Below are 22,991 nucleotides of genomic sequence, written 5' to 3'. Positions count from 1 at the left end.
TACTACAGTCTCAGAATTTCAAAATCATTTTAGAAGGTATTCATGTGGAATATTTTAGAGCATTCTTATAGGTACATATAGAAATACTTATCTCAATTTTATAATTGTTAAATTTATGTTGGGTTTTAATTTCCAAATGTGAATATTTTCAATTAATTTGATTTTAATTGTTGGGGAAATGAATGAGGTTCTTGCCTCCACTGGGAAATGCCCTGATAATTTGTCAGGAAACTGGTTCTGTGTCTAAGTGCTCTGCGAATTCACAAAAGGTCTTTAGCTGCTACAAGAGGTGAGTGTCCTCAACATGGTCAAGACCACATTTGGTCAGTTAATTAGAAGGATTAAGTGGGTCTCAGACTCGAGAGCCCGCTGACTCAGCACACGAGCATCGGAGCAAATGCATTACTTACTCTGGAATTCAGTTAAGTGGAGAAATAGAGGGGATTTCTGTTGATAATTAAACCTTTGTATCAATTTTCCAAGAGATAACAGCATTGGACCTAGGGGGCTTGACCTCAAACTTTGATCTGGCCACCCGCAAACTTCATCATGCACCACCCGAAACTCACCACAAGCCAACAAGCCACATCCAGGCACTGCTCCAAGCTGCACCTGGACGCAGACCCAAACGATATCCATGAACCACCCCAAACTATATCCACGCACTGCCCCAAACTATATCCACGCACAGCCCCAAACTATATCCATGAACTGCCTCGAACTATATCATGAACCGCCCCTAACTATATCCACAAACTGCCCCAAATTGCACCACGGACCCCCCAAGCCATGCCGCATCCCTCCACAGCACCCTGTGCCCCCCTCCCTGAGAATTTGCCTCCTGCAGGCAGGTGGCAGCTGCAGGAAAGGCCCCTCCAGGCACGCCTAAGGGCTGAATATCCCACCCCCGCTGCGGCCCAGCCCAGTGAGGACCTACTGGCTCCCTCTCCGGACTCTGTCCCTGACTGGCCTCTTGAGAGATAGGTGCCACAGTGAGCACTGCTGGCACCAGTCAGAGTGGACTCTCTCTGCGGCTCTGAGAGGTCAGTGAAGCTGCCCAAGGCCTGGTACCAGTGCGACCCAGGCTCTTGGGTGCTGTTCCTCCTTCCAGGCGGGGCTCAGGCAGGAACACGGGGCTCAGGTAGGACACGTTGGCCTGTCCCCACCTGCTCTGACACTCAGCCTCGGGGTCCCCCTACCCTGCATGGCAGCTGTTGTGCTTCACAGTGAGGGTCCCTGCCTGCTCGTGAGTCAGGGGCCACCTGGGGCCAGGCGGGCTGGGGGCTCCCTCCCAGCTTGACCCCAACTTCTATACATGGACTCAGGGTGACCCCCAGGTGTGGACTGACATGCAGCCTTCCACATATGGACTTAGGGTGCAGCTTTCCATGTATGGATTTGGCGTCTAATCTTTTACATATGGATTTGGGGTGCAGCCTTCCAGATATAGATTTTGGGTTCATTCTTCCAGGAATGGATTTGGGGTGTGGCCATCCAGATATGGAATTGGGCCTAACCTCCCAGACATGGATTTGGGACACAACCTTTCAGGAATGGATTCAGGGTGCAGCCTTTCGTGTCAGTTCCTGATCCAACCTGCCCGTCTGGACAGAAGCCCAGGACAGGTTCCCTTGGGGCAAGGTGTGTGCAGTGCAGAGGGGTGCCCAGGGGCAGGCGTTGGACCACAGTCAGGCGCTGGCCTGTCCTGGGGCGCTGCAATAGCCCGTCTGTGCAAACACCCCCCGGTAGAAGCCACATCCGGGCTCAGGGTCTGAGTCAACAAAGTGACTCAGGCAAAACCTGGCCCAGGTGGGGAGCAGCTTCTAAATACACACATCCATCTGATTGCAGAAACGCAGGGAATATTAATATCCCGGCAGATGCCGCATCTCAATGAGGTTCCACAATATGTTGTGATTCTGCATGTTATAAGACTGGTTATTTTTAATCCCGGGATTATGATCCCTCTGGAGAAACTTTGCAAATTTTTCCAAAGTTTCCCTTGATCAGAGGCCTTAGCATTGTAGCCACAAAAGAAGTGTGAGTGCCTGGTGTGTGTGTGTGTGTGTGTGTGTGTGTGTGTGTGTGTGTGTGGTATGTGTGTGAGTGTGATACGTGGTATGTGAGTGTGGTATAGGCGGTAGTTATGTGTGTGGTGTGTATATGTGTGTTGTGTGTGTGTATGTGGGGGTGTGGTATGTGAGATGACAGTGTCGGGGACAGGAGGTATAAGTTTCTCAGGAAAAAGCATGCGGGCACAGACGACTTGAACATTCACTGGCCGAGCGTCGTCTCCCCAGGTCGGATGACGGCAGGAGCGGACGACAGGCAAAGAACAGGTCACTAATGGAGAAACAGGAACCAGGCCCCTGGCTGGTCGGTGGTGGTCAGTTTATTCCTCTCTCCTCCCCTGCATGCTCCGATCTCTCCCTCACGGTGCAGTCGTAGTCATCATTTTGGTGGTAGTCACAGTTGTCAGAGTTCCATCATCCTAGTCTCCTCATGGACCTCCAAGTCCTCTCCTTCATCATATCCTTTTCCTCGCCACAGCATAGTCCCATCATCCTCTGCTTCCAGTCGTCGTCGCCATCCAGTTCTCCTTCTAGTCCCAAAGCCTCAGTTTTCCTCATCTTCAACGTCTCGTCATCGACTTTCCAGCCCCAACATCTTCAACATCTCACTTTCGACCTTCTCGTCCCCTCTTGCCCCTTACAGCAGAGTTATGCAGAAATCAGGAAGGGTAAGGTACAGAGGTGAGGTTGAACTTTGCCATAACAACAAAGAGATGAAAAGCCTCTCCTTCAGGAGATGAACTCAAGGACAAAAGTCTCATCTGGGGAGATTGCTCCAGATCACTAGGAGATCCGCTCAAGGGCAGATTCCGTCCAGGGTGTGTTGCCTTCTCCTGTCCTCAGCTAGTAATACATTTAAAAAGCCATAGTAAATTTTCTTCTTACAATATTTCTAGCAATGCTTTCTTGTATGAACACAGCAAGAGATATATCAAGCTGAAAGTTTGGCTCTTCCTGGGGACATCTCACTATAGATCCCAGACCATGGTCCTCAGGCCAGGCTAGTCTTTCCTAACCCCAGCAGGGTCCTTATTCAGTTACCTCTTTTTGGATCATGACAGACTTTGTCCATGATCGTGTTCTTGACTTACAGTAAAGTGTTATGACACTTGGCCTGGCCCATTTCAATGCCAAGGTAGCTCACAGCTTGCCCTGAGTCCATGCAGTCCCTTCTTCAGGACCCTGCTTTTGGAGTGCTAGGAACTAAGGTCAACTGAGGCATAAGTCAGGTAAATATGATGGATGCCCAGGAGTAAATATTCACTTGATCACTTGACTTCCCGTTAATTGTCAATTTGCTCGAGCGGGCGCCAGTAGCGTCTCCATTTGTCCCTGTCGCCGGCTAGTGTAGCCCAATGGCGTTTGTTCGCTCTAGGAACATGAAGAGCCTCAAACCGATCGTTCATGATCTTAATGAAGAAGTCTGACCATCTGGTAGGTGGGTGGCCACACGGTCTTTTGACATCCCATGGAATCCAGTCGGTAACAGCTCTAGTCCAGCAGTCGTCTTTAAATCCCATTACGTGACCAGCCCATCTGACTTTTGACACGTTGGCAAATGAGACAGCGTCCCTGATTCTTGATCGTCAGCGGAGGTCAGAACTCCGATTCTTTCTCTCATTTGAGTGAAACGTGATATTCCAAGCATAGCTCTTTCTATTCCTCTTTGGGAGACCTGAATAGCGTTCTCATCCTGTTTGTGTAGGGTCCAGGTCTCTGAGGCGTATGTTAATGCAGGAAGAACAGTGGAATCAAAGAGATGTGCCCGGAGCTGGAGGTTCTTCGTCCTCTTAGCTATTTCTTCGACGCTCTTGAAGGCGTTCCAAGCCACTCTCTTCCTCCTGTGCAGCTTGGGTGCCAGGTCATTTGTCATGTTGACTTCTCGACCTAGGTACACATAGCTGTTGCATTCAGAGATGGTCGTTCCGTTGAGAGTGAATGGGGCATCAGGAACGAGGCTGTTTCTCATAAACATTGTCTTTGTGAGATTCAGCTGTAGTCCGACCTTTCCACACTCATGGTCGAAGTCGGCCAGCATTTGTGCCGCTTGGCTAATGTTTGGTGTTATTAGAATGATATCATCAGCAAAGCGGAGGTGGTGTAGTTGCCGACCATCTATCTTCACTCCCGTTCCTTCCCATTCCAGTCACTGCATGATGTTCTCGAGGGTGGCACTGAAGAGTTTCGGTGAAATGGTATCAATGCCGAACCCCTCTCTTGACAACAATAATTACTTCTTTGTAGAATGGTGAGATCCTAGTAGTGAATCCATAATACAGCTCACGGGGGAACTTGATGTATTGAGCTTGAATGCTCTGATTGGCTAGGGCTTCGATGACCGCTTCCGTCTCAACAGAATCAAAGGCCTTCTTTAAATCAATGAACGTTAGGCAGAGCGGCATCTTGAACTCCCGAGAAACCTCAATGAGCTTGGTTATCGTGTGGATATGGTCGATGGTGCTGAATCCTTTGCGGAACCCGGCTTGCTCACATGGTTGTCCTTCATCTAGTGTTCTGCCAATCCTATTTAGGATGACTCAGGTGAACAACTTGTAGATGACAGACAATAGGCAGATCGGGCAATAGTTGCCAATGTCATGGATGTCTCCCTTCTTGTACAGTAGTAAGGGCAACTGAGGCATAAGTCAGGTAAACATGATGGATGCCCAGGAGTAAATATTATTTGGCATCAATTAACTCCCGTGTTACAAAGTATGGCATCAACTGTCTTTCTGTGTCTATACAAAAAGGACATTGCTGAACCATGAAAGTGATACAAAGGAAAGAGAAAAGCAATACAGGATTATGTTGTGCCTGATTGAATTGGGTGTGCCTCAGGGGCACTGTTGTGGGAATCACTGCCACTGTCACTGTTCTCCCATTGTTCATCAATTTGCTCAAGGGGACACCAGTAATGTCTCCATTGTGAGACTTGTTACTGTTTTTGGCATATCAAATACGCCATGGGGAGCTTGCCAGGCTGTGCCGTGCGGGTGGGATACTCTAAGTAGCATGCCGGGCTCTCCGAGAAGGGGGGCGGAGGAATCAAACCTGGGTAAGCCACATGCAAAGCAAACGCCCTACCCACTGTGCTATCGCTCCAGCAACTCAATAAACCTTAAGCTCCCTGCGTAGGGAGCAAGGACAGCCCAATGTTATCCAACAAGGAGGTGACAGAGTGTTGGGAGCAGGAGATGACAGTGTCAGGGGCAGGAGGTGACACTGTCACAGGCAGGAGGTGACAGTGTTAAGTAGGAGGTGACAGTGTTGGGGGCAAGAGGTGACAGTGTCAGGCAGGAGGTGACAGTGTCAGGGCACAGGTGCCTGGGCAGACCCAGCCCTGCTCCCCCTGGAGTCCATCTGTGAGGAGCACAGGAGCAGCAGAGGCATCGAGGGAGGCCGTGCCCCTCAGCTGCCCCTCGGCCTCCCGAGAGGCTTCGCTCTCCCTCTGCTCAGGGTTTCCCACTCGTGGGGTGTCTGCTCCCCATGCTCAGCTCCACCGCTGTGAGTTTCTGCTGCCCCTGGGCCTGAGTTAGCTCCTACACGCGGCCAAGCTCACGCACATTGGCCTGGGGTCTGAGGGTCCAGCCCAGCCCGCACAGCCGAGCAGGCCGCCAAGCGGTTGCTATCAGTAGCTTGCACTTAATTTTCTTATGCGTCAGTTCATTTTTAAACAGCAGAATTCCACCAGCCACTATTCCCTTGCAGAGAATGTGTGTTTCTGTTTCCACTGTTTGATAACCCCAGCCCAGTCCTCAGGCGACACTCAGCATCTGTTTGGAAATAAAAAGGTTCAGCCACTCACTAACGTGTCCCTTCCACCACTTTCAGTGGATGATTTTAGTAAACTGGACAGAATTGCTCCGTCACTGGGGTACAAACATACATGGAAACGTCCTCGCACGCATCCTGGGAAGTGATCCCGATGGAACCTTCTGGATGGCCACACTCCTGCCGAGGAAACCCAACATCCCAGAGCTAGCAAGGACCCGGCAAGTGGGCATCCCACGCCGCAGACAGACGTAGCCTCCATCCCCCCTGCCCCGCTGCACCCACTCGGGCCAACACTGCCTCCTTGGCCAGCACCCAGGGGCCTCTGTGTGTGCGCAGGTGTGAGTGTGGACGTGAGAGTGAGTGCAGGGGACAGGAGGGGCACCACCTGCCTCCCAGGAGGACCGTGGCCTGTGGGCTGTCCCACGTCCACATGCAGCTCCTAGGCGTGCCGTGAAGCAGAAGCAGCCTGTGCGTGGCTACTGGTCAGCGCTGCTCTGTGGACGGTGAGGCCCTCGCTGCAGTCCTGGAGGGCTCCTCGGCCAGGTGGGGGACGGATGGACGGACGGACGGACAGCAGGGGCACACAGGAGGCTGAGACACCTCCCCACTGCCCCCCGCCCCCAGTCCAGTCTGCGAGCTTCGTATCCACAGCCCAAGAGTGGGGCTGGCCCCTCTCTGGGCTCGTGGCCCCGACTCTTTGCCCTGAGGGCTGTTGGGAAAAGTCCAAAACAAAGCCACAGCCCAGGGCCAGTCCTCGAGTCGCTTGTGCAGCACCCGTGGGAGCGGCTGAGGGTGTCAGCACCCGAGCTGGCCTGTGAGGAGGTCTGCAGACCCTCTCCGTGCTGGGGAGAGGAAGAGCTACCCCTGGCCTCAGTCCCATGGCCCAGCCGGGCGGCCCCGCAGGGACCCGGCACTCCTGAGCATCCAGACCCGGTGGGAGGAGCGGGGAGAGGCCCCACAGCGGGTGAGTAGGACAGCTGGCACCAGGGCACAGGCTCTGGGCTCCCGAGACCAGCAATAGGATCTGCAGCCCCCGCCCAGCTCACCCCCATGGGCGCCCACTCCCGACTGTGGCTTCTCCAGTTCTCGGCTGGACGCAGGAGCTAGTGCCTCCTCGGCCAGGGCAGAGGCTCAGGCTGGGCCACGTGAGCGGCCGTCATGGAGGAAGGCGGCCAACAGGCCACCAGGGAGCAAACACAAACCACAGAGAGGATGACCGGGCACGCGATCCAGCACTGAGCTGTCTCAAAGACGATGACAACGGGATGAATAACGTGGCTCGGACCCACCGGGAGGCCACGGGGCCACAGAGCCACCCCTCCCGCACTGCCCAGCCTCGCTCCAAGCAAGAGGCGGATCCACCCGTCCACAATTAAGTTGAGGAGCTTAAGGATCGTTTATTCTAATTCAGTCCCAATTAGGGGTTTGCAGCCAAGGCTGAGACATGGTAAGTCCCGAATGCCGAAAAATCACCCACAGCAGTGGATGAAGAAGACATGTGAGTTCCAAGCTCTACTTTCTGCACAATGGGCATAAAGGCCAGATGATGTATCCAGGGTACTTAGAAGGACAGAATGCTCCCCTGTGGGAACTGCATTAGCCAGGGCTGTGACCCGGGGAGCCCCGAGCGTGGTGTCCTGCCTTCTCGCTCACCCCAGTCCTCACCTCATCTGCTGCTGCCCCCGGAAGCTGCTGGACCTCAAAGGACTGGGGCGTGTTTTCCCTCAAGGCTCTGGGTCTCCAGGACTGATAAAAGACTGGGAATCTTCCCTCAGAGAGCATGAGAGCCCTGGAGCCCGCCTTTCTGGGGTGCGGGGGCATATCAGAGCTGACTTTGCACCCCCCGCCCTTTGAGACAGAGACTCAATCCCACATCTCAGGTACGGAACCGCACTGATTGGTGAAGATCCCGCACCTGCCCTGGTGTCTGTCCTGATTTCCTGCCGTCTCTTGCCTGCTCATGGCTGGCAGAGCACCAGGCGGTGTGAGGGGCCCGGGAGGGGGCAGGCAGGACCTGCGCCACCAAGGCACACCCACCCATGGCTCTGCTCTGATGCTCGCCTGGGCGTCTGCGTGCGTTGGATGTCATATGACGGATAATCACAGCAGGTGACGTGGGCAGAAACATGCCACTGTCCAATTCCCCGTTCCCATGCTCTGAAAGCACAATGTATTCCTCTCCTACAGACGCAAACGGTGAGCAATCATTTCTTTTTTTTTTCTTTTTGCATCAAACTCAGCTGTGCTCAAGGGTTACTTCTGGCACTGCACTCAGGGATTACTCCTGGCAGTGCTCGGGGGACCCTATGGGATGCCGGGGATTGAACCCAGGTCGGCCGCATGTAAGGCAAGCACCCTCCCCACCGTGCTATCGCTCCAGCCACGGTTACTCCTTAACTCCATTCCCGTGTCACTGCAGGACCCAAACAACACAGGAAATGGTGCAAAACAGCACTGGACCCGGCCACACGGCTGCTGGAGCTCTTGGGGGTCGCGGGGCCCTGGCCCACTCATCCATTAGATGCTTCGGGAGATAAATCTCACGGCTCCTGCTGGAGTCCCTCGTGGAGGCGCTGCGGGACGCCTGTTCTCTCCAGCAAGAAGCCCCTGTTTGCTCAAGATTCTGCGTCTGCTGCTGCCAGAATCCGCCCCAGCGGGCAGTGCTGCATCTCAGCGCTCAGCTTCTGCACGGCAGTTTCTGCGCAGATCAGAGACGTTCGGTTCCAGCGTGCTGATGCCTCGTGTCAGCTCTGCATGACGCTTGGAGCTTCGGTGTACGTGAGCTTTGGAGATCCATCTCTTTTATTTCATTTTGTTTTGTTTAATTACTTTTCTTTTTTTATACAGCTCCAGTTGCTTACAGTTGGGCTCAGTCAGACGATGTTCCAACCCCGTCCCTCCACCAGCCTGTTCCCCACCGCCAGTGTCCCCGGTTCCCTCCCGCCCCCTCCCTGCTTCTGTGGCAGGCACTTTTCTTCTCTCTCTCTCCCTCCCTCCCCCTTTCTCTCCTTCCCTCTCTCTCTCCTTCCCTCCCCCTATTTCTCTCTCCCTCCCTCCTTCTCTCTCCCTCTCCCTCCCTCCCTCCCTCTCTCCCTCCCTATCTCCCTCCCTATCTCCCTCCATCCTGCTTTCTCTCCATCCCTCTTTCCCTCCCTCCCTCCCTCCCTCTCTCCCTCCCTCCCTCTCTTTCCCTCCCTCTCTTTCCCTCCCTCTCTCCCTCTCTCTCCCCCTCTATCCTGCTTTCTCTCCCTCCCTCCCTATCTTTCCCTCCCTTTCTCTCCCTCCCTCTCTCCCTCCCTCCCTCCCTCTATCCCTCCCTCCCTCTCTCCCTCCATCCTGCTTTCTCTCCCTCCCTCCCTATCTTTCCCTCCCTTTCTCTCCCTCCCTCTCTCCATCCCTCCCTCCCTCCCTCTATCCCTCCCTCCCTATCTTCCTCCCTCTCTCCCTCCATCCTGCTTTCTCTCCATCCCTCTTTCCCTTCTTCTCTCCCTCCCTCTCTTTCCCTCCCTCTCTTTCCCTCCCTCCCTCTATCCCTCTATCCCTCCCTCCCTCTCTCCCTCTCCCTCCCTCCCTATCTCTTTCCCTCCCCCTCCCTCCCTCCCTCCCTCCCTCCCTCCCTCCCTCCCTCCCTCCTTCTCTCTCTCATGCACAAACACTCTCTCTCTTTCCTTTAGGGCATCATGTATGGTTTGCGGCTACAGGCTCTCGAAGGCTTTGGTGTGTATCCCTTTACCTTCTCTCAGCTCTTGTCCAGAGTGACCGTTTCCAGCCGTCACTGTCGTCGTGGACGTCTCCATCCCAGCTGCCCTCCCCGCTCCCACTGCAGCAAGCGTCCCACCTGGGCCGGCCTCCAGGCCCTCGGTCCGTCTGCTTCAGACCACACAGCCTGTGGTGCCTGCTCCGAAGGAGACGGTCCTGTTGTGGACTAGAATTCCTCCCCGTCCCTTCGGGGAGAAGCACCGTGTCCTGTGGGTGGAAGGCTCAAGGCTAGTTTCTGCAGACGAGGAAGAAATGGCCACCCGGTGACTCTGGCCCCTGGCATCCCCGCTGCTGTGCTGCGGAGGGACAGAGTGGCCAACAGTGGCCCGAGCAGACCGGAAGTCCAGGCCCCAACCCGACTCCCGGCCCAGCATCCCTCATGCCACAGGCGAGGCTGGGGGACTGGCCGCACACACTGGCCGGTGTTGACTGGCCGTCCTGACTGAGCTGCTCTGCTCCTGCGTGCGGCTTCTCTACCCCACCCCTCAGATGCTGGCCGTGTCACGGTGTCATGGGGGTCACAGCACCTGATGGAGGGGGGTCTCCCACTTGGATGTCTCTGCAAGACAAGATCTTGAATTGCAGTTCTAGAATGACCTCCAGCATCAGGGAAGGCAACTCAATGCAAGGCGTGACCTTGGACTTTAGTCTGACCACAGTGATAGACTCGATCTCTCACTGTCTGGTAACCGTGGAGACGAGGCGAGACATGGCCGGTGGCCCGGTGTGTGTCAGCCTCACAGCGGCCTGGGGCAGGAAACGACTCAGCTGGCCTCGGTTGCCCCGGGTGGCAGTCAGGGAGGCAGAAACGAGGGCTCCATGGGGCGGGCGTGAGAAACCCGGGGCGCTGAGACTCTGCTGGGGAAGGGTCAGGGGCCTCCCCACTCCTGTACCTGCCACCCCTGGCTCCGGCCACTGCACTGAGCACCGGGTCCGGGGGGACCCAGGAAGCAGCGGGTGCCCCAGAGGCCCCATGGCCACTAGTAATGACAAGTGCGTGCTCAGGAATCCGAGTGAGGATGAGGTGAGGGACCCCCGGGGCCGACCAGACACCCCCGTGAGGTCAAACACAACCCTGGGGGTCACAGGCCAGAGGACAGGCCCAGCCTGGGAGGCCCTGAGGGGCGGCCCCTGACCCTTCACAAAGCTGAGTCGGGAAGGAGGTGACCCAAAGCAGGAAGGCAGGAGGAGCAGCCACGGGGCAAAGCCCCAGCCTCACGCGCGAGGCAGAAAGTCACAGCCTCAGTGCAAAGGTCAGTGCAGAGCATGTCACCGGCTAAGGAAGGCGACTGTCCCCGGCCGTCAGTGAGCAGGAAGCAGAATGAACGCGGGACTGAGGAGCCTGAGGGCCACCGCTGTCCACTGCAGACCTGCACGTCGCCCCCCCCCCCCGCATGTCCCCCACCTCGTCCACCTCCACCACTCCCCTCCCCACCACCCCCAGGGCTGTCCGCACCCCCAGATCCCCCTGCTCCCTCTGTCCCTCTGTCCCCACCCTCACGGGGATCCTCTGTGACTTCTCTCCAGCCGGGTCCCCGCTGGCAGACTCGACACCCACACTGCTCCCTGCCCAGGAAGCCGCCCCTTTAGCCACCGGCTCTAGGCCGGCCCCACACAGAGGACACAGGCACATACACAGCGACACACACAGGCACACACATGCACGCACACATGCACGGGTACATGCAGAGGCACACATAAGCACACACAAACACAGGCACACATAGACAAACACACACGTGCACACACACACACATCCACACACACGTAAGCCCACACAGGTGCACATAGGCACACACAAAGGTGATTGGGGGGCTGCAGGAGATTAGGGGAGCCGTGAGTTCTTAAGGTCTCTGCGCAGTGAACCTGAAGAGAGAATTCTTGTCATTACTAGAGCAGTAAGATGCTACCTAACCGTACTGCGTATTCTGTGACATGAAGGGAGCACTTTACATATATTAATAATTAAGCATCGAGAGAGAGAGAGAGAGAGAATTAGAATTATTTCCCGCAATTTCCAGTCGATGAGACCTAGAGGCACAGGCTCCAGGAGATGAACTGGCTCCCTGGGAGGGCCGGAGAGGCAGCAGGGAGGGCACTTGCCTTGCATGTGGCCACCAGGTTGAACCCGGGCATCCCATATGGTTCCCGAGCACTGCCAGAAGTGGTTACTGAGTGCAGAGCCAGGAGGAACCCCCGAGCATTACCCAGTGGGGTCTCAGAAAACAAAGTGATAATAGGTAAGAGTAACTGCCTGAGAGTCGGCACGTTGGCACCGGGAAGGCAGGGAGCTCGCCTTGCAGGCTCTGACCAGGAGCGGCCAGGCCCCTGCTCCCGGGGAGCGGAGCACTCAGACCCCACTTCCCCTTGCAGAGCAGTGACGTCATACTCTCTCTGCACAGAGAAGGAAGATGTGGTCAATTTGTTGAAGTTATCTTCGCTTATTATTTTTTGGAGTTTTTTTGTTTGCTTTTATTTTCTGCAGAGAACGAAACTATCGGACTTACTTCCTGCAGAGGAAACAAAAATTCCAGATTCTTACTTCCTGCACAGAGAGCAAGGATGTCAGATTCCTACTTCCTGCATCACTTAATCACTTAATCACTTAACTTCCCCTTAGTCGTCGATTTGCTCGAGCGGGCGCCAGTAACGTCTCCATTTGTCCCTGTCGCGTGCTAGTGTAGCCCAATGGCATCTGTTCGCTCCGGGAACATGAAGGGCCTCAAACCGATCGTTCATGATCTTCACGAAGAAGTCTGACCATCTGGAAGGTGGGCGGCCACGCGGTCTCTTGACATCCCGTGGAATCCAGTCCGTAACAGCTCTAGTCCAGCGGTCGTCTTTAAATCTCATTATGTGACCAGCCCATCTGATTTTCGACACCTTGGCAAATGAGACAGCGTCCCTGATTCTTGATCATCGACGGTTGTCGGAACTCCGGATTCGTTCTCTCATTTGAGTGAAACGTGATATTCCAAGCATAGCTCTTTCTATTCTTCTTTGGGAGACCTGAATAGCATTCTCATCTTGTTTGCGTAGGGCCCAGGTCTCTGAGGCATATGTTAATGCAGGAAGAACAGTGGAATCAAAGAGATGTGCCCGGAGCCGGAGGTTCTTCGTCCTCTTAACTATTTCTTCGACGTTCTTGAAGGCGTTCCAAGCCGCTCTCTTCCTCCTGCGCAGCTCGGGTGCCAGGTCATTTCTCATGTTGACCTCTTGACCTAGGTACACATAGCTGTTGCATTTGGAGATGGTCGTTCCATTGACAGCGAATGGGGCGTCAGGAACAAGGCTGTTTCTCATAAACATTGTCTTCGTAAGATTCAGCTGTAGTCCTACCTTTCCACACTCACGGTCAAAGTCGGCCAGCATTTGTGCCGCTTGGCTGATGTTTGGTGTTATTAAAACAATGTCATCAGCAAAGCGGAGGTGGTGTAGTTGCCGACCATCTATCTTCACTCCCATTCCTTCCCATTCCAGTCGTCGCATGATGTTCTCGAGGGTGGCACTGAAGAGTTTTGGTGAAATGGTAACACCCTGCCGAACCCCTCTCTTGACATCAACGATCACTTCTTTGTAGAATGGTGAGATCCTGGTAGTGAATCCGCAATACAGCTCACCTGCATCAGAGGACACAATATCTGACTCCCACTTCCTGGAGAAAGAACAGAGATGGCTGACTCCCACTTCCTGCAGAGGGACAGTGATGTCAGACTCTCACTTCCCGTGGAGGAACAGTGAGGTTAGACTCCCACTTCCTGTTCAGGGACAGTGATGTCAGACTCCCACTTCCTGTGCAGGGAACAGTGATGTCAGACTCCCACTTTGTTCAATAGATATGGGACTTTCGATATTTTCTACCCAAAAGCTGTTTCCCTATAATGTATGGCATAGACAGGAGTTAAGATGTCAGGATGTTTTATAAAATTTGACTATTTTACAAGGCTCTTATAATTTTATAACCAGTTATGGATGCCTCTGACAATCCTAGTAATGCTCTCACATGTGGTGATAGTTATATCTACAAGTCAATTTTTCATCGGGCTTAGCAACCATTTGGCCAGAGCCTCTTTCGTTTCTTGTTATTTTAGTTGTAATTTCTCTGTCATTTCTTCCCACAAACCTGAAAGCTAGAAATTATTACAGAGAGAAAATAGAATTTCCAGGAAGCTATAAAACAGGGGATCCCGGCTTTGAAGTCGGAATTACTGGACGCAAAACACGCCTCCTACCAAAGCAGAGGCTGCCTCCCGTCATCCCAAGGAATCCCACACTCGTCCGGGCAGACGCTCCTCTGGGCCCGCTCTATGGCATCGTGCTGTTCACCTAAAGGAGAAGAAAGAACGAAAGGAAGAGAGCCTGGATGGTGGCATTTTATATGCGGCCATCCTAGCCCTGAAGACAAAAGGCAAACAGACCCAGAAACGGCAGCAGCAGGCAGCGCTGTACGGCTGTGGCCAGCCGGGAGGCAGGTGGACAGGGCTGCCCTGCTCAGGGCCTGGGCCAGCTGGGGCCCCTCGGTGCCCATACCAGAGTGATGGCCACCGGTGCCCGGTACTGTGGATGCTGGGCCGGACCCGGGCCTCACGCCAGCCCTGGACTCTCGCCCTTTCCGGCACCTCCCCAAGTCATCGGGGTCAAACGGGTCATCACCCGTTTCTCTCCACCTGTGCCCTAAAGGCGGAGGTTGTGGAGATGCTGTCCACCCTCTGACCCGGGCGGTGTGTGTGGGGGGGGGGAGGGAGTGGGGGGGTGGAATCTTTAGCGTCCCTCCCAGGCCCTAAGGGTGGGAATGGGGGTAACTAAGTGCCCCAGAGACCATTTCCAGCTATCTCTACCAGAAATAAGAGATCCTGCTAAAACACCAACTTCTTCAGGCCCTGAGTATCCGGGCTGGGCGGGGGGGGGGGGGGGGGGGGGGGGGGGGCCTGTGCTAGGGAGCGCCCCCTTGCTGTGCAGTGAGGAACCGCTCCTGGTGCGCTTGGGCACCTGACGGGATGCTGGGGGTCGAACCCGGGGGTCCGCGTGCAAGGCAAGGGTCATCCCCGCTGTGCTCTGGCTCCGGCCCCTCCCGTCCTAAGTGTCAGAACAAGGCAATGGCATCATACATTTTTAGTGTTTGAAAAGCACTGATCCTTCAAAACTAGAAAGGACTTTGTAATGCACACACGCTGAATTAATGAACGCTAATAATGATTATAATGAGGCCACAGTTTAGAAGTGGAGAAAAAAAGGAGTGTAAATAAGTCCTCAAGTCACGCATGCATAATGCACGTTTGAGTCTGGGAACCAAGGCTGGGGCCTCTTCACCCGCGGCAACACCCCCACCTAGTGGCCGCGCCTCTGAATTACACCCGCAATTAGCCCCAATTAGAACCACGATCACACTTCCACAAATGCACTTCCACCATTCAAAGTCACGGAAGGCGCGTCCGTTGCTACGTTTAAAATTCATCTCTGAGCACCGTCGAGCGCCATGCTCCATGTGGAGATTTAGCTTTTGTAATAAGCACAGTCCAGTGGGTGAGACGTACGTCGCTGTGCCGAATGCCATTGTCATCCCGGCTGTCTGGTGCTCCTGTTTACGAGCTAGTGACTCCAGTTTGCCCACCAGCGTTTATACCCTGATCATAGAGATTCTGGATTAATCACCGAGCGGCACAAATGTTTCACAGAACAGAAGCAGGCTCTTCCCCGAGCGAAGCTGGAGGCGGCCTGGCCCGGCAGAGGGAGCACGTCCCCCACCTGGTCAGACTCCGGTGAAGAAGCACTTTATCATGCTAATGTATTGAAAGTGTCTCCGTTGTTTTCCAAAGTGAACCCCAAGCTGATGGATTTTCACACGCAGTTAATGAGTGTTTGCCCTTCCCTGGCCTGAGCTCACCCAGTAACCAGCAAATCTGTTTGGAACCCGTTGCGACAGGCCCGGAGCTAGGCAGAGCCCCCGCAGAAGCATGACGGCCCCTCCTGCTGCCCCCAAGAGCCCTGCAGGGAAGGCGCTGTGGGTGGACCCCACACTCAGGGCCCAGGGCCAGCTCTGCCCTGCGGGTTCCTGCACTCACCACCCTGCCCAGGAGAGGCCAGTGCCTGTCCAACCACCCAGCCCCTGGCCTGGGTCCCAGAAGCAGCGGGTGACCAGAGGGGGGGAGGGTGGAAAGAGCTGCACGGACCCGCCCTGGGGTCAGCCAGAAAGGACATGTTTCCCTGAGGGCTCGTGCACCAGCCTTGGGTGTGGGTGATCACTGAGCACAAGGTCAGTCAGGCTCCAAGTTCACCTAGCCCCTCCCCACCTCCCCGCCCCCCATGCTCAAGCAGTTCTCCAGGGACCTGGGGGGAGGCGGGTGGGGGGAGTTGTTCTGGAACTGAGCAGGGCTGGGCAGGGATGGGCTGGGCTGGGGTCTAGGGTTTGGGCTGAACTGGGCTGGGCTGGGCTGGGCAGGGCTGGGCTGGGGTCTAGGGTTTGGGCTGGGCTAAGCTGGGCAGGGCTGGGCTGGGGTCTAGGGTTTGGGCTGGGCTGAGCTGGGCAGGGCTGGCCTGGGGTCTAGGGTTTGGGCTGGGCTAAGCTGGCTGAGCTGGGCTGGGCTGGGGTCTAGGGTTTGGGCTGGGCTGGGATGGGGTCTAGGGTTTGGGCTGGGCTGAGCTGGGCAGGGCTGGCCTGGGGTCTAGGGTTTGGGCTGGGCAAAGCTGTTCTCAGCTGGACTTCGGCAGAGGGAGCTCCTGGGCCAGGGCAGGATCTGGCCTTGGGGCTGGTGGGGATCTCGGGCGTGCGTCACTGGCCACTCTCCCGGGGCCCAGACGTGCTCTGTCCAGTCCTGCGTGACCCCGTGGGGCACAGACCTCCCCCCTGGGTTCTCCTGCAGCGACTGGGCACAGGGCCAGGTGGGAGGAAGCTGCCCCACCTTGGTGAGCTGCGGGCTCAGTCGACTCTGGGCCCCTCTGAGCTGGTCCCAGCTGGCACCTGCCCTAGTGACAAGACAGGGGGAGGTCAGGGGGGACCTGGGCATCCCAGCCGTGAAGGGGGCAGCGCGTCCACCGTGCAACAGGCAGGGTCTGATTTGGTGGGTCCCTCCTGGGCCTGGGGAGGCCAGGGGGGGCCAGTCACATGCATGAAGCCACAAGCAAGGGCAGCTCCTGTGAGCCAAGAATCCAGTGGCTCTGACACCCGAGTGACTGCCGGGACCCGGTCCCTGACCAGGGCGGGAGCTGCCATGGGGTGAGGGTCAGAGCCACCTTCCGGGCAGCGACTTGCTGCTCCTCACGGTGCGTGGGGCAAGCGTTCAATGCTGTGGGGGCTGAGCCACCCGCGAGGCAGCAGAGGGGAGGGTCCGCGCAGGGCCGAGGCCAGCAGGTGTGGACACCAGGCCTCCGAGGCGGCGGGCGGGGGTGCTACAGTGGACATGCGCTCCGGAGCAGCGCCCCAGGGCCGAGGAACCCAAGCGGCTCGTGAGGACGATGCTGAGGCTGAGGCAAGGAAGTGATGCATCCTCAGACCACAGGGTGGGGGCGGGGGGCAGCTTTCTCCATGGTAAGGCGCCGCTGATGGGCTGCAGGGGAGCTCCCTGTCCTCTCTGCCTCTGGGGGTTCAGCCTCCCGTCTTGATTCCGTGTCTGGGAGACGAGCCCGGAGGCGGCTGCGGGCGCAGGTCTGTGGCAGCCCCCACCCGCCGGCAAGGTGCCCCACACTGCTCGTCTGGTTATGTCCGAGTCTTGAGATCTCCCGGTGCTGGGTCTGGGGCAAGTTAGTGAGAACAGCAAGAGGAAAGGGAAGTGATCACAGATTCCGCCCTGCGGTGAGGAAACAGATGCCAATTGCCACTCGGAGGCGCTGTTTTACTTACTGAGTCCCAGTGAGATCCCCGTTACAAAGCTGTTCATGGTCGGGTTCCAGTCACACCGTGATCCTCCATCCGACTCTTCACCAGTTCCCAGTTTCCCTCCAATACCCCCTCCTGGCTTTGTAGCACTTTCCTTCTCTCTCTCTCTCTCTCTCTCTCTCTCTCTCTCTCTCTCTCTCTCTCTCTTCCTCTGTCACTGTCTCTGTCTATCTGTCTGCCTGTCTCTCTCTCTCTCCCTCCTTGGTTTCCTTGTGGGCACTGGTTTGAAGCATTGTTACTAAAAAGCACTTTGCTCTCATCTGGTCCCAGCTCTTGTCCCAAGTGATCATTCCCGGTTACCATAGTCATGGGGGTCCCTTCTCTGTCCCTCCCTCCCCTTTATGACAAGCTTCCTACCATGGGGCCAGTCCTCCTGGCCCTTGATTCTATTATCTTCGGGTACTATTCTTATGTACTTTTTTTAATATTCCACAGATGAATGCGGTCATCCTATATCTGTCCCTTTCTGACTCATTTCATTCCGCATAATATTCTTCATGTCCATCCACGTATAAGCAAATTTCATGACTCCATTTTTCCTGGTGGTTGCATAGTATTCCATTGTGTAGATGTGCCATGGTTTCTTTATCCATCTGTTCTCAGGCACCCGGGTTGTTTCCAGGTTCTGGCTATGGTGATAGCGCTGCAATGAACATACAGTGCAGATGGCTCCTTTGAACCTGCCATCAGTACTCAATACACTGGCTCGGCTCTTCACACGCTACCGTCTGAATGCAAGGTTCAGTCCCAGTGAAAAACCAGCAGGACTGTACTACTGTACAAGAAGGGAGACATCCACAACATTGGCAACTATCGCCCAATCTGCCTATTGTCTGTCATCTACAAGTTGTTCACTCGTCATCCTGAGTAGGATTGGCAGAACACTAGAGGAAGGACAACCATGCGAGCAAGCCGGGTTCCGCAAAGGATTCAGCACCATCGACCATATCCACATGATAACCAAGCTCATTGAGGTTTCTCGGGAGTTCAAGATGCCGCTCTGCTTAACGTTCATTGATTTAAAGAAGGCCTTTGATTCTGTTGAGACCGAAGCGGTCATTGAAGCCCTAGCCAATCAGGGCATACAAGCCCAATACATCAGGATCCTCCGTGAGCTGTATTGCGGATTCACTACCAGGATCTCACCATTCTACAAAGAAGTGATCGTTGATGTCAAGAGAGGGGTTCGGCAGGGTGATACCATTTCACCGAAACTCTTCAGTGCCACCCTCGAGAACATCATGCAACGACTGGAATGGGAAGGAATGGGAGTGAAGATAGATGGTCGGCAACTACACCACCTCCGCTTTGCTGATGACATTGTTTTAATAACACCAAACATCAGCCAAGCGGCACAAATGCTGGCCGACTTTGACCGTGAGTGTGGAAAGGTAGGACTACAGCTGAATCTTACGAAGACAATGTTTATGAGAAACAGCCTCGTTCCTGACGCCCCATTCGCTCTCAATGGAACGACCATCTCCAAATGCAACAGTTATGTGTACCTAGGTCGAGAAGTCAACATGACAAATGACCTGGCGCCTGAGTTGCGCAGGAGGAAGAGAGCGGCTTGGAACACCTTCAAGAGCATCGAAGAAATAGTTAAGAGGATGAAGAACCTCCGACTCTGGGCACATCTCTTCAATTCCACTGTTCTTCCTGCATTAACATATGCCTCAGAGACCTGGGCCCTACGCAAACAGCATGAGAACGCTATTCAGGTCTCCCAAAGAGGAATCAAAAGAACTATGCTTGGAGTATCACATTTCACTCAAATGAGAGAAAGAATCCGGAGTTCCGACCTCCGTCGATGATCAAGAAACAGGGACACTGTCTCATTTGCCAAGGCATCGAAAATCAGATGGCCTGGACAAGTAATGCGATTTGGAGATGACCGCTGGACTAGAGCCATTACCGACTGGATTCCACAGGACGTCAAAAGACTGTGTGACCGCCTACATGTGAGATGGTCAGACTTCTTCGTCAAGACCCTGAACGATCGGTTTGAGGCTCTTTGTGTTCCTAGAATGAACAGACGCCATTGGGCTACACTAGCATGCGACAGGGACGAATGGAGACGTTACTGGCACCCGCTAGAGCAAATTGATGAGTAATGGGAAGTCAAGTGATCAAGTGATCACTGGGCCTCTAGGGTATATTCCCAGGAGTGCAATTGCTGGTCATATGGAAGCTCAATTTCTAGCTTTTTGATGAATGTCCTCCATATTGTTTTCCAAAAAGGCTGGACCAGTCAGTTCCCATACATGAATGAGCCCTTTCTCCCCGCATCCACACCAGCACTGGTTGTTCTTGTTCTTTTGGATGTGTGCCAGTCTCTGTGGCACGAGATATGAGATGATATCTCCAGGTTATTTTGATTTGCATTCCCTTGATCAGTGATGCAGAGAGTTTTTTTCAGGTACTTTTGGCCATGTGTATTTCTTCTTTGAGAAACTTTCTGTTCACCTCTTCTCCTTTTCTGTTGGCGTTATTTTTTTCATTGTCAAAATTCTACCAGAAAGTCATATATCTTGGACATTCACCCCTTAACAGACGCGTGTTGGGTAAATAATTTTCCCCATCCTGTGAGTGCTTATTCCTGGCCATTTCCTTTGAGGGGTAGAATCTTCTTGGCTTAATGCAGTCCCATTTGTTAATCTTTGCTTCCACGTCTTGGTCAGTGATGTTCCATCCTGAGGCTGCCTCTAGCTTCAGTTCCGTGGGGAGTTCTGTGCGGCACTGTCCTGAGGCCCGTTCTGATCACGATCTCTTTTCCCTTTTTGCTTCCCAAATGAAAGTGTGGGTGCTGGCGTGACGGTGACTCATTTAGAAAAGACAGTTCGGGGAGCCACAGCAATAGAGCAACCGGTCGGTTGGGGACTTGCCTTTAGACTGCGGGTCTACAAGCACCACCAGGAGTGATTCCTGAGTGTAGAGACAGGAGTTACTCCCCCAAGCCCCCAAATGTAAATGACTGGTTCAGGGTGGGGGGCACCTCCAAGGGCAAGAGCACTTTACTGTCTTTGCCCTTTGCCCTCTGCATGCATGAGCCCAGGTTTGATCCCTGGTACCACCGAATCCTCCCAGCATGCTGGTTGTGTCCTGACCACTGCTGCCTGTGGCCCCCAAATCAGAAGCGCACGTGTTTGGATCCGCTAATCCCTGCCTTCAGCTGTGTCACACGCCTGAGGGTCTGGAGCCTTGCCGTGTTCTCAGCACACAACTTCACACCCAGAAGTTTCTAACCATGATCAATCCGTCATTATTATGCTAAATCCACTTTTCTTAGCACTTCCAAGACAAGGTGGGGGTTCAGGGGAGACAGCGTGAGGATGATGCCAACCCCCTGGCCTTCAGACACACTCTGCAGGGAGACCCTCCAACCCAGGCTGGACTCCGGCCCCTGCATGCGTCAGTCTGTGAGCAGGGCTGTGGGAGAGTACCTGAGGGTGAGGGTGTGAGTGTGAGTGTGAGCCTGAAGGTGCCGGTGTGAGGGTGCCGGTATGAGGGTGACAGTGTGAAGGTGTCAATGTGAGGGTGACAGTGTGAGGGTGTTGGTGTGAGGGTGACAGTGTGAAGGTGTCAATGTGAGGGTGTCAGTGTGAGGGGGTCAGTATGAGGGGGACAGTGTGAGGGTGTTGGTGTGAGGGCGTCGATGTGAGGGTGTCAGTGTAAGGGTGTCGGTGTGAGGGTGATGGTGTGAGGGTAACGGTGTGAGGGTTTCGATGTGAGGGTGTCAGTGCAAGAATGTCAATATGAGGATGTTGGTGTGAGGGTGCGAGTGTGAAGGTGTCAGTGTGAGGGTGTCAGTGTGAGGGTGTCGGTGTGAAAGTGGCATTGTGAGGGTGTCGGTGTGAGGGTGTTGGTATGAGGGTGACAAAGTGAGGGTGTCGGTGTGAGGGTGTCTGTGTGAGGGTGACAATGTGAGGGTGTGGGTGTGAGGGTATGGGTGTGAGGGTGTGGGTGTGAGGGTGATGGTGTGAGGGTAACAGTGTACGGATGACAATGTGAGGGTTTCAATGTGAGGATGTCAGTGTGAGAATGTCAATATGAGGATGTCAGTGTGAGGGTGACAGTGTGAAAGTGAGGGTGTTGGTGTGAGGGTGTCAGTGTGAGGATGATGGTGTGGGGGTAACAGTGTGAAGGTGTCAGTGTGAAGGTGTTGGTGTGAAGGTGTCAATGTGAGGGTGTCAATGTGAGGGTGACAGTGTGAAGGTGTTGGTGTGAGGGTGTCGGTGTGAGGGTGACAACGTGAGGACATCAGAGTGAGGGCATCAGTGTGAGGGTGACAGTGTGAGGGTGTCAGTCTCAGGCTGAGCACATGAGGATGTGGATTGGCTAAGGCTGTCAGCATAAGAGAAGGGATGTTAGGGGATCATGTTAGGGTATCAGTGTGCTAGTGTGAGGGCATCAGCATGAGGGGGTCAGTGTGAGGGTGTTGGTGTGAGAACATCAGCGCTAGGGTGTTGGTGTGAAGGTGGCCATGTGAAGGTGTCAGCATGAGGGTGACCATGTGAGGGGGCGTGAGGATTTCTCTGTGAGGGTGTTGGTATTTAGGGGATCAGTATGAGGTTGATAATGTGAGGGTGTGCGTGTGAGTGACCTGTGAGGGTGTCCATGTGAGGATGTGGGTGAAAGGTTGTCAGTGTGAGGTGTTGGTGTGAGGGTGTCAGTGTGATGCTCTTCGAACATGAGACATTTTTTCTATCACAATCTCTGAGGGCTGCTGCATCAGAGAGATTGCTCAGATCTCTGGTGGCCTTTTGCGAAGGTGCTGCCCACTGACCATTTTTGTTGCTCTGCACAGAAACGGGACAATCTTCCTTACATCAGTATTTACCACAGCGGAGAATTAATGGCCACGTTGAACTTCTCAGAGTGGCTGGTGCTGAAAGGCATCTGGGCACACAGTCAGCCCCAGCAGCCGCCCACACTCACCTTCACTCGCAGGTGAGACGCAAGTCTTCCCTCCCGTACCCCGGGATCGGCAAAACACAGAAGGCACATGAAGCCAAACTTTATTTGGAAAGTTGAATTTCATGTACAATGAAAATATTTTAAACCATACATATTCATAAGCATAATACAAACACCACCTACAGGACAAATACAGTTTAATAGATTCCTACTATGAAGATTAATCTAAGCAAAAAAAACAAATAAGGAATCAAGTAAACAGAGCTTTTCCACACCACCTATCTCTTTTGATGATGTAATCAAACCATTTAGGACAACACAAAGGAAGCTTTGGTTCAACCTATCAATCCACCACAAGAACACCGGGAGACCCACAACCACAAGTACAAACCCCACCCCCTTGTCATCAGCTTAAAATTGCTACAAGAATCATGTCTTAATGCATGTAAACATATTTAGGGCTTCAATTGGCAATTATGCTTTAAATGCTTAGAAAAACACGCACCAACGTTTCTCGTTATTGTCCTCTCTTTAGCTCCTCTCGTCCACGAATACAAAATAGGGGAAAAAATATCATTTGAGACTTCCAGCATAAT

This window comes from Sorex fumeus, unplaced genomic scaffold (genome assembly GCF_029834395.1).
Source record: "Sorex fumeus unplaced genomic scaffold, SorFum_2.1 ptg000072l, whole genome shotgun sequence".
Classification (NCBI taxonomy): domain Eukaryota; kingdom Metazoa; phylum Chordata; class Mammalia; order Eulipotyphla; family Soricidae; genus Sorex; species Sorex fumeus.
Note: the sequence above shows the minus strand (reverse complement) of the source record.